Source organism: Halyomorpha halys, unplaced genomic scaffold (genome assembly GCF_000696795.3).
Source record: "Halyomorpha halys isolate HHAL.00 unplaced genomic scaffold, Hhal_1.1 Scaffold77.1, whole genome shotgun sequence".
Classification (NCBI taxonomy): Eukaryota; Metazoa; Arthropoda; class Insecta; order Hemiptera; family Pentatomidae; genus Halyomorpha; species Halyomorpha halys.
The window spans coordinates 395,527-407,959 of NW_027105298.1; the positions used below are offsets into that span (position 1 = coordinate 395,527).

The 12,433-nt window shown below is 31.2% G+C and overlaps 1 long non-coding RNA gene across 1 annotated transcript in view; it reads left to right on the plus strand.

Annotated features, from left to right (window-relative positions):
• The first annotated feature begins 11,677 nt into the window (after positions 1-11,677).
• The window catches only part of LOC136796481 (uncharacterized), a 231,045-nt gene continuing 230,289 nt past the window's right edge, over positions 11,678-12,433 (plus strand). Inside the window, exon 1 of the long non-coding RNA XR_010844194.1 lies at positions 11,678-11,770. This is a non-coding gene — a long non-coding RNA (uncharacterized lncRNA). The remainder of the gene's footprint in view (positions 11,771-12,433) is intronic.

A 12,433-nucleotide genomic window follows, 5' to 3' on the forward strand; every position in this document is an offset into this window, starting at 1 on the left:
TTCAGAAATTGTTAAAATTCTGTCATTTTTTTTCTATAATTTTACCCTCCCATTATTAGCCAATACATTTTTCGTTAAAAAAGTGGTGTTGGGCGCGCATCAAAAAAACTTTCACACTACTTTGAGTTAAAATTAATCCTTGCCCGAAAAATCATTATTATAATCAGAATAAAGAATTTAATTTTCCTTCCTTCATTGACAGCAAGGTTGAGTACATCACACATAAATGAAATACTAATTAAAATATTCTCGTTAAGGCACAGGTGAATATTCCCTTTTTTTTTAAATGTATTTTCTGAATGTTGTATTATTATGTTTTAATATTTTAGAACATAATTGAAATCAAGGCAAATGGAATGTAAAATTAAAATTGATACTTATAAACAGGACTGGCAGATTCAATAAGTCTTTTGTTTTGTTTGTGACTCACGATTCTCTTAGGAACCTGTTTGTAAAATTCTTGTTGAAACTTCTTGAAAAGTGGATGAATATTATAAGGGTCTCTAAACAAAAGCACTGTTGATGGGGTTTTCATTATCCTTCAGCTCTTATAAAAATTTTCGGAACTCTTCCTGAATGAGAAAGTTCTCTGATGCAATTCTACGATTTGTCGGACTATAACCAAAGTAAAAAACATCCCTGTCTCTACTTATTGGTTGCTATTATAAATTCCAACTCTCATCGTGTTTCGTCAATATAATGTTAAAATAACATTGTTTCTAATGAATTCAGTTGTTTTTACTTCAATACTGATTCAATAATGGGAGGGCGATAGCCACGGGGTAAAGCGCGTGGCTACTAACTCCAAGGACCCGAGTTCGAATCCAGCTGGGTAGAAAATTGTCTGCGCTTAAATTGGGTGCCCTTAATTAGGTAAAAATCTGGCAGCTGAGCGTGATTCTGACCAAATAACCTGCTTGCACAATCGTTGGTGTAGTAACAGTACTTATTTAAAAAGAACTGAAACCCTGACCCTCCATGGGTTGTATTAGTACATATTTTAATTTTAACTGGTTCAGTAATTTATTCATCATGTTTACGAATGTCATTAATAATTTTTATTGTGCCTTTTTATGATATAAACAATTACCAATTTATTGCAGCTATTCTTGAAGATTCAGGTAAAAAATTATCTACTCTCACTTTGCGAAATAGAATCGAAATAAGCTTCAGTGATTTAAAACATTTAGACCGTCGTCAGCATAGCAAATTCTGAAACATTTAATAAATAAAATACCATAGATGATGATACAATATCACTTTCATGCTGATGGCCGATAATGCCTTCATCAACTTTAATGAGTTAGGATTCTGGATAATTAATAGATGTGAGATAAAGAATTTTACATCACGAAAGCTGGGATAAAAAATACAATGGTATAAAACCTTAATATATCACTATTTCCTTTCTGATGGATATATTTTTTATAGTTTATGAATCTAACCAGTTATACTGTTTTACATCAAAATTAATGTTTTAACTATTTTTTATTATTATATGTGTACTAAAGACATAATTTAAAAAATAATATCCAATTATTTTATATTGTTCTATTTTATTAAGAATAGTCAGTAATAATGACTATATAAGTGTGCATGTAGAAATAATAAAAATATAATACTACTGAAAAAGGTAAGATTGAACTTAATATTAATTTTTAAACCGTCGGTACATGTTCAATATTAATTTTTGATAATGATTTGTCATTATCAATTAAAATCGTTATCAATTTTCAACTTTATTTTGAAAAAAAAAACTTTCTCTAATGGAAATTAGTCTCATAAAATCAACAAATCTGTAGCTCAAAACATTTAAACTGTCTGATTCGTGGATAATGCTCATTTATACGTCTTTACTGTTAGATAGATCAATATTAGCCATGTTTTTAATATTATGTGGTTATGTTATTTTTGTTATATATAGTGAACTAAAGAGACTGAATGTTCTCTCAAATATTGTTTACATCAATTAACCAATTAATTGTACAATATATATAATCACACATAATTAACAATTGTGTATTAAAAATATATAAAATGACAGTATTTTTTTTTTATTCTATTCAATAATATTCGATGTTACCTGATACAAGTGATTTTTTTTTGTCGTTACGTCATCTTTTTTTCTTTTGGAAAAATTGCAAATTCTGGAAATTATCCTTTTTCGGAAGATAAAATATTCATTTCTTAAGGATGAGTAATTACCTTTACTTCAAGGTTAATAACTTATAATTTGTGAATAAAGTATGTGAAAAATGTGTATATTCTGTACTCTCAGATTTATCGATGGATTCAAATGACCATTTAATTAAGATTAAACATATCCTAATTGCCTAGATACAGAAGCTTAGTGAATTATTATAAAGTGGTAAAATAATTTAGCTACCATAGATCCGGAGAAGTTGAAAAAATCAAAACTGCTCGAGCGTTTAAAATATTTACAAAGAGCGGACGTAAACGTCACCTCTCAGGAAGCTTCCTCGACTTGTACTAATATTGACTTCACTCAAATCTCTCCGTCCTTCGTTCAGAAGCTGTTTAATAAATCATTTTACATCTTAAGCTAATATTTGCTGAGTTTTTATAATTCGAAAAGTCATATATTCTTCTTCGTTTGTGAATTAGTTCCACAGTTTTAGTTATTTAAGTGTATTTATAAAAAAAATAAATAAATAAATGAATAAAATAAATGCTACCTAATTTCATAATCACTGTTATTTATTTTTTTTGCACATTTACTCTAGTAATTTATATATTTAGAAGAAATTTCTTATTGATTCTCACAACTAAATATGGTATCCTATTGTTTAATTTAATATAGTTTAATTTTAACTTTTAGAACTAAACTAGAAAAAGCGCTTAGTACATAACCCTGTACATCTTCTTTACTATTTATATTATTTTCTTTCTTTCTTCTTTTTTTCTTTTGGAAAAATCGAAATTTCTCTAAATTACCCTTTTTCGTAAGATTAATTATTCATTTCATAAGGATAAGTAATTACTTTTACTTCAAGGCTAATCACCTATGATTAACTATCAATTTTATTCACAAATTAAGTCTGTGGAATAATTATAGATGTAACTAGAAAGTAGTTTTTCATATCATAGTATCGTAAAATTCATACTAATTTCCTATTTATCTATTTTATTTATCTATCTTACTTATTTTCTCTAAAATATATAATGTGACTGAACATTTTCAATTTTTATTTGTTACTTGAATACAAAGCTTCTCTTACTACAAAACAATACTTTTTATTTAAATATTTATTGACATTTACAACTGTATATAAAATACAACAAGAAAATTTGTAGTAAGATCATATTGATATGACACAGCATATACAGAAACTACCCAGTAGTAGAACTCTGAAAACATTTTACAAAATGAGGTCACGAGACCATCTTCTTTTCAGGAGCTTCGAAGGATTGCCAGGAATAGGAGAGGATGCAGTGGCTAGGGAGTTTTAATGGAAGGGGTGATATCTAGTTCGGGCTAGATCGGTTACATAGGGAACATTAAGGTTTTATTTGTGACAAAGTAAGGAGCATTGAGGATTTTACGAAGGATTTTGGATTATAAGGATTGGATACGAGAGGAATTCGATGGTTTAGTGGAGTCCTAAAGCTTAACGCCGTATTATTGTCATCTAGATGAGTCTTTTGTAATGAGTTGGAAGTTTAGACCGTTTGTCTAGAAAGTGCTGTAATAGTCGGAATCTGCGTGCAGTTTCCTATCTTTTCAGTCTTGTGTAAGGATTCCAGGTTAGTCGTTTATCAAGGTGTAGTCCAAGATAACGAATCTGTTCTACAGGAGTAAAAGCCACATTATTAAAGTACTCTGCAGGCAGGTTTACGACGAAGAGTAAAGGTGATTTGATGGGATTATTGGCATTTATCTTTATCCTCCGATTTCGGCACCATTCTTCGAGGGTTGTGATATTGGCTTGAAGAGTTTGGGATGCAATCTAAGGGTTATTAATGACTGCAAGCACGCATGTTTCATCGGCATACATGATGAGGATAGTGTTAGGATTTATAGGGGTGTCAGCTGTAGAGACTGTGTAGAGGATGGGACCGAGGATACTACCTTGAGGAATACCAGCAGACTGAGAGAAGTGGGATAAATAGAAGCCATTGTGGTTTACTTTTAATAATCTCTTAGCGAGAAAGTAACGGATGATGAGAAATTATGAAGAGGGTAGGAATATACGGAGTTTTTAAAGCAGTCCTGGGTGTCAGACTCGATCAAAAGGGTGCTTTATATAGAAAAAGATTCCCGCGCAGTACATTCCGTGCTCCAAAGAAGACGAGAACGTCCACTACACGATGACATTGCTGGATAGTGGAGTGGGATGTTTGGAATTCAAACTGGTGATCTGGAATTATATGAATGGATCTAGGATGGTGTATAGGCGTTGCAAAATAAGTTTTTCGAGCATTTTTCCCGTGATCGGTAATAAAGAGATGGGACGGTAAGAGGGTGGGTGTTCTGGAGGCTTTTGGATTTTGGGGATCATTTTTATTATAGATAGTATCGATGGGTCAGGAAAATATGTGGAACGGAGAACGGGGTTGTATATGTAGGTGTGGAATAGGATGGCTTTTCGAGGAAGAAGTTAAGGGATGTGGGATGTTGTTAGGTCGTATCCAGGAGCTGTGCAGATAGGTAATCACAGAATGATGCTGGATATTTCAGAAGGATGAAATGTTTTAGGTGGGAGGGTCATTTGGAGTGGAATATTTAGTTCTGCCTCAATACATTCAAGGTGAATTGGATTAACGACATCGGGATGTGGAATAAAGGTTTTAGAAAGGTGTTGTCCAAAGGTTTGCGATTTTTTTTCGTCAGTTCTGGTCCAGGTTTGGGATTCGGTGAGAAGAGGATAGTTAAAATATTTGAAATTTAGCTGCTTTTCGGTGGTTCTCCATAATTATTTGTCAGTAGTTGTAAGATTTTCAGTAAAGTTAAGTAAATTTTCAATTTTGAATTTTCTAATTTCTCCTTTAAGTTTGTTAGTCAATTTGGTGTAATATGTTTTTCAGTTGGATATCTGGTCCTATGCTACTTCGATCTTGCTCTTCGTTTTTCCCTTATTAAGATACGAATATACTGTGGCAGGATAGTTTGTTTATTATCATTATTATTCATTTTATTAGTTCTGTAAGTGTTGTCATTTATAGCTTCGGCGTTGGCTTGTTTTGTTTTTAGTTGAATGTTCAAGTCTAGTTTTTGTTCCAAGTCGTATCTGAATCCGCCCCAGTCAACTCTTCCTGTAATCAATGAAGGATTGGAGGGCACGAAGCTCTCCTGCCCAGAGTGCAACACTGTATTACAGGCTGCTGATGGTAGAAAATGGAGCTAGCACAGTTTACTGCTTGTCATCTAAAATGTATATTAACCATTTTGCTCCGGTAGCCTGAAGTCCAATACACTTAAAATGGAAAGTTCTCTCCATTGGCTCTTAGTATAATGTTTAAGAATCACTAGTTATAAAGTTTCAAAAATCTATTTATAGTTTTGGGACATACTTGAAGATAGCGATCTTGATTGGCCGGCTGATTGGCCGTGTATAACAATAAATGGAAGATGATCCGGAGAGAAATAGATGAAAGTGCTCAAATAGATACTCAAATAGTGATTAAACTATTAAAATTGGGCCAACGTTTTGTCCCACGGAGCAGTGCTTCATCGGGACTAAAAAAGATACAAACACTTAAATTATGTAAACATAAGTTAAAAAGTAAATAAAATATTAAAAAGGTAAACTTAAAAAATTAAATACGAATAATAAAAGGTATATAAATAGCTTAATCACTATTTTAGTTTTTATTTGATCGCACCCAGACCATCTTCCATTTATTTATAGTTTTGTTTTTATAATTCCTTTAAAACTCTGTGCTGAAATAGTAAATAGCTAATTACTGCATATCAATCAGGAAGACGAAGAAATAAAAATATTTATAATTTTTGACAGTGATATATAAACTCTTTTTAAAATAAATTTAAAGTAAAAAAAACAAAAAAAAAGATTTGTATTGTATATATAAAAGCCTTCCAAAAATGGCCTTCGTTAATCAGCAGTTGGGAATAGATCGAATTTTAAGGAAACTCTCAAAAATACTTTTAGGAGTTGTATATTAGAAAATAAATTTAAATCTGTTGAGTGTTTGTTGATAGTAGTGAATATCAAATTTTCAAAAGATCGTTGATCAATGCTTGATTTATGATTCTAGGAATTAGATTTTAAGATGGTCAAAAATAAGCCCGAAACATCATCTAATCAATTGATGACGAATAATTGGAGTATTAAGAGTTTTCAATTTTCCAAAGAAAATGTTTCAAGATAGGGCATATAAACTTTTGAACATAGCGCTGTTTTTTTTAAGGTTGTAATTATTATTAAAATAAAGTGTAATTAATATTACTAAGCTTTCTTCTTCAGTCTTTGTGATTGATATTTAATAATGAAAAAGAATCCCACTCAAAAAACAAACTACCAAAATAAAATTGTTTATAATAAATAATTAAATTACTTTCGTACCTGACAAGAACACAATAAGTATAGTTTAAAAAAATCAATTCCCATTAAAAAAAAAAAATACAAATCCATCCGTTATATGTTTAGCCAATTAATAGATAAAAGCGCCCATATTCCCCTGGTACCTCCGGGAATGCAATAGCCCTAATGACTAGACTCGACTAAATTGCAGCGGGTAAAGTTGGGGACACTGCTGAGGGCAGAGATTAGTTTTAGCCAGAGTGCTGACTGGCTGTTTGTCTTGGATCTGGCCCTGTTAGCTTTGATGGTGAATTAATTGATTGTGTTTAGGTTTGGCGATAACCTGGAAATTATAATATCGACCCATCCCTTACTTGGACCAATTACTCATCACAGGTAATTAATGCCTTCCCGCAGCTCTAGGTGACCTCTCCATTCTTAGTCATCAACTGTCTCCAGCAGGGGGTAATTTAGTAGTACTGGAAAATGGTTGGAGCTAGTTGCGTTATGTGGTTCAATGTTAATATGGATGAGGCATACTTTATTACTTTTTCTTTATATTTACTTTTTTTTTTTTTTTTTATACATCATTAAAATTTTCTACGTTTAGCAATAATATCTTTCTTTTATCTACTATTATTTTTATATTACCGGATCGGCCATACGTGGTTATTGTATTGTGGCCTTATGTAATATCATGCAAAAACACACCCATAAAGACTTATTTTATTATAATTTTAACTAACAAAAATAATTTAGAAAAAAAAAATTAGTAAAAAAATAATTACCAAAATAATATATCTAAGAAATGATAATAATAATAAACAGTGATGTGAGACTAATATTTATAAAGTAAATAACAACTTTTACATTAAAAAAGTGGTAAGGCACTTCGCTACTATCTCCAAGGACCCGGGTTCGAATCCGGCACAGGCAGATAGTTATTTTCTGTTTCTGAAAAAATAATTACTCATGAGGTATATTCCTAAATCTCCAATGCAACCTTTACAGCTCGTGATTGATCGTTTAAAAACTAGAGAATTAAAATAAATTCCCATCATATAAACTTACAATTCTGTCGTAAACCTATGTCTCCTTCCCCCACAGTATTCTTTACTAATACTCCATTTACTCCTGTTAAACATAGGTCTAATCTGTACAAACAACTAACTAGGAATGCTCACATATGGCTAACAGGAAATTCCTCCTCGAATACGACTGTTATAACACATACTATACAAACGGTATAAACTTAATTAATTAATTATTCGCATGACCATAATAAGGCCTATTTGCACTTACGGAGTTGGGCTTTGAGACTCCACTGAAACCAATGAATTCCTCTTATGTCAATCCTCACTATTCAAAATACTTCATAAGATTCTCTATTTTTACTTTGTCACAAATAAATCATCTATAAGGACCTCAACGTTCCATATGTTGCTGATTTGGCCAGAACCAAATATCAATCCTTTTATGATAAACTCCCCATACCACCAGTTTCTAACCCTTCTTTGGCTTCTGTATCTGACAAGCCTATGCCTCTGAAAAGATGGTGGCCTCGAGACTTACTCTCGATCTGTTATTGGAGTGCTGCCAATGTGTTGATCCTCCATTCTTTGCAATATAATTCACTTCACATTTGCTAGATGTAATTTTTATTTAATACAATTTTAAATTTTAATAAATAAAAAAAATCGTTTTCAAATAATATCCTTATCGTCATATATTAAATATATCATTACAATAATGATATATTTAAAACAAATAGAGAGATAAAACTTCTAATGAAAATCATTTCAACAAGTTCGGAAAAATAAATATTATTGTTGAAAAACGTTATGATATAATAAAGAAAGATTAATGAAAGGTGACCAAACTTTAGAACCAAGTGAATTAAATTATTGATACTTGTGTTCTTGGAACATGTTGTAGCCTTTTGTAGGCTCTATACTCAACAAAATTACTGGTCAGGTTCAGTTAAAAGTAGTTTGTCTGTGTTTATTTTATCAGGGGTCATGTCTCTGGTCTTTCCAGGGCAGGATCGGCTAAATTATGAAAGCTTCTGGACTACGGCCAATAGTAAACTCTGGCTTGAATTCCCCTCGGCAAATATTAATTTACAAATGTTATGCGGTATGTTTTGATAAATTACATCGATTTGGGACTAAAAGCTTAAACGTTATTCTCTCTCTTTTCACAATTACTACAATTTTATTGAGCTGTTGTGTTCTTACGTTTTATCCTCATTAAATAATTTTTGTATATATGTCTGTTTTATGTTTGTTTGTCGTTTAAAATACAATTATTGAAATTTCCGAGAAGGGACAAAATCATAAAAAAGTGTAGTATTGAATTGAATAAAAAGTGTTTTTATTTGTATATTCCAATATATATTTTACAAAAATACACAAAGCTGGTTTTTTTAAACACTGTGTGCCAGAGGGAACTTTGAGGCTTGTCATTCTCTAATCGAACTGTTTCATCAGGTTATTATAATTGAACTATTTATTATTAGGAATAATCTATAGTTCAAAGCATGTTTTATATACAAATTTATTGTCTCTCTATTACCGATCATGGGGAAAATCTTCGCAAAACTCAGTTTGAAACGCCTATACCCTATCCTACATACCAATCATATAATCCCAGATCACTAGTTTGAATTCCGAACATCCCACTCCACTATCCAGCAATGTCATCGTGTGGTGGACGTTCTCTTCTTCTTTGGAGCGCGGAATGTACTACGCGGGAATCTTTTTCGATATAAAGCAGCCTTTTGATCGAGTCTGACACCCAGGACTGCTTTAAAAACTCCGTATATTCCTACTCTCTTCATAATTTCTCATCATCGTTACTTTCTCGCTAAGAGATTATTAAAAGTAAACCACAATGGCTTCTATTGATCCCACTTCTCTCAGTCTGCTGGTATTCCTCAAGATAGTATCCTCGGTCCCATCTACAGCTGACACCACAATAAATCCCAATAAAACACTATCCTGACCACGTATGCCGAAACATGCGTGCTTGCAGTTATTAATAACCCTTAGATTGCATCCCAATCTCTCCAGGCCTAAATCACAACCCTCGAAGAATGGTGCCGAAATCGGAGGATAAATATAAATGCCAATAATCCCATCAAATCACCTTTAATTATCGTCGTAAACTTACTTACTGCCCAACAGTATACTTTAATAATGTTGCTTTTATCCCTCTAGAACATATCTGCTACCTTGGACTACATTTGGGCATATGAGTAACTTGGAATATTCACAGAAGACTGAAAAGACAGGAAACTGCACGTCGATTCCGACTATTACAGCTCTTACTTGACGAACGGTCTGAACGTCCAATCCATTACAAAAGACTTATCAACATACTATAATATATCCTGTAGGGATAACTTGAGCTTTGGGGCTCCACTAAACCTTCGAATTCATCTTGTATCCCAATTCTTACTTGTTACAAATAAAATCACTCATTAAAACCTTCCATGTTCCATATGTAACTGATCTACTCCACAACCAGATTTCAATGTTTCTATTACAAACTCCCTATCAATTCAAACCCTCTAGTTTTTAACCTTGCTACCTCTTCCATTCTTTGCAATAATAAAATAAAGAGGCGCCTGAAAAGAAAATGGCCTCGAAACCTACTAATGTAAATGATTTATAGTGCTATGGGTATATTCTCTCCATGCCTGTATCATGCCATTATAACCTAACATCAAATTTACATTCAATTTTTTTTAGTAAATACAATTGTAATTGTCAATAAAATAATTTAAAAAAAAATATAGTTAAGTATAACTCAACTAATAAAAACACCACATATATTTTTTAATTATAAGTTTTGTTACTTTCATGAAAACGCCTATTGTATTTTACACCTATACATCTTTATGATATCTCTGGTAATCACCTTCCGCGTTCATTAATTTTCTGTACTATCGAGGAAAACTATATATATTTTTTTCTTGAACTGCATGTATCTATTGATTTATTTATACATCTAAAATCATTTAATACGATCAACAATTTATTGACTTATTCTGCACGAAAAAAGAAATCTCTTGGTGTATAATACACGCAAAACCAAAATACAAAAAGTTCCGAAATCATTTTGTTTACTCTTGCTCGTAGACTCGTGTCTAATATTTTTCGACCTAGTATTGCAAAAAAAAAAATCATTAAAATCGGTACTCCAACGTACATAACCTCACTTAGTAAATAACAATCCTTGAATTATAAGATAATTTAGTTTTCATTAAGTAACTAAGGGAAATAATAGTTATATTATAGGAGTTTAAAAGTACTGAAGTACAAGTTACTATTGTACAAGTCAGTTTAATTGTATTAAGCTAAATCGACAAGACTAATAGTATTAATTTGTACTTTATTTTTGAAACAGAGGCCTAGTAGAATTGATTTATCCATGCTTACTGGGAAGTTACGTTTTTTCATACACTTTTTATTTCTTAAATTATCTACATTTTGAGCGTTCTCAGTCTCTACGCTTGTTCACACAACTATGCTGATAATTCTAGGAAAATATTTATTTTTTTTAAATATTGTTATAATAGTTTCTCCTTCTAAGCACTAATAAACCCTCAGCATTTGACTTATTACTTTCCCTAAAGAATTTAATATTCTGCAGAATAACTTCAGGTAATTAAGTTCCCCTCTATTTTCCAGTAGGTAGCTCTTCTTTGCCCTCGGAACAACAGCTGCAAGAGTTTTCTCTGACCTTTTTTTTTTTTTTTTGTATTCTCGCCAGTCAGTCTTATTTATCAGATATTCCTGCCTCAAATGTTTTTTCTTTCCCCAATATCTACTTTGTAACTTCCAGCAAGTTTATTTTTTCGATTAAATCTGAATTGTTATGTTTCCGTAAGTATTACTTGCCGCTTCTCTAAGTATTTTCATGAGTTTTATCTCATCTATAAAATATTTATAAACGACCACAGGTAGTCACTCTAATTATCTTATAGATAATATTTACTTTACCTATTTTCCTAAACAATTAGTACCAGCATTTAACTTTTAATTTTTATCATAGAAAATATTCATACAATATAATAATTTTTAAAATACACAATAAATATTGCTGCACGACATATTTATACTTTCTTTATAGGTGTATAATTATGATTGTTTTAGTAATGTTTGAATTTCATTGTTTTCAGATTATTGTAAGACTTCTGTGGCATCGATTTGAAATGGTTTTCTGAATTTTGAATCGAGAAGAATTTTGAATTTTGTGCCAAGGTAACTATTTACCGTTTTTTTTTATCTCTTTGTTACTATTCTTTTTGAACTATACTTGTGTTTAATGAATAAGACCGATAATCCTAAAGTAAGTAAATATTGTTACTGACGTCGAACATGACATTTTGATATTAAGAGATTTGTTCAGTGCTTCCTAAATGTCCGTACGAGTGAATGGGTCATTACATCTGTTATCGCAGTATTTAAAATTGTATAAGAAGGAAAGGCTGTATAGATGTATTTTATATATATAATATTTGTCTGGAACGTTCATTGATCTATTTAAAGTCAAATGCAATGGTTAATTATATGAAAAAAATCATATTATGTGTTTGAGGTACATGAACACATTTTTTTTTTCTTTTTTTTTAAAACTTTATTGAAATTTACAACTGTATATTACATAATACATTCAGTAAATATGGTCTTAGTTAAAATGGAGTGTTACTAACACAAGCTATATGCGTATAGACAACCATTTTATTGTAATAGAAACAAATAGCAGTATAAAAATCATGGTTATATCACTTATAAACTTACAGAGATAATTAAATTGGCAGTTATTAATGACGTACAATATTTACAAAGTTGGTTAATTTATGAGAGTTGGATTAGCATTGGATTCTACTTTATTTTTTAATTATCGCACAGTTATAACCGTTT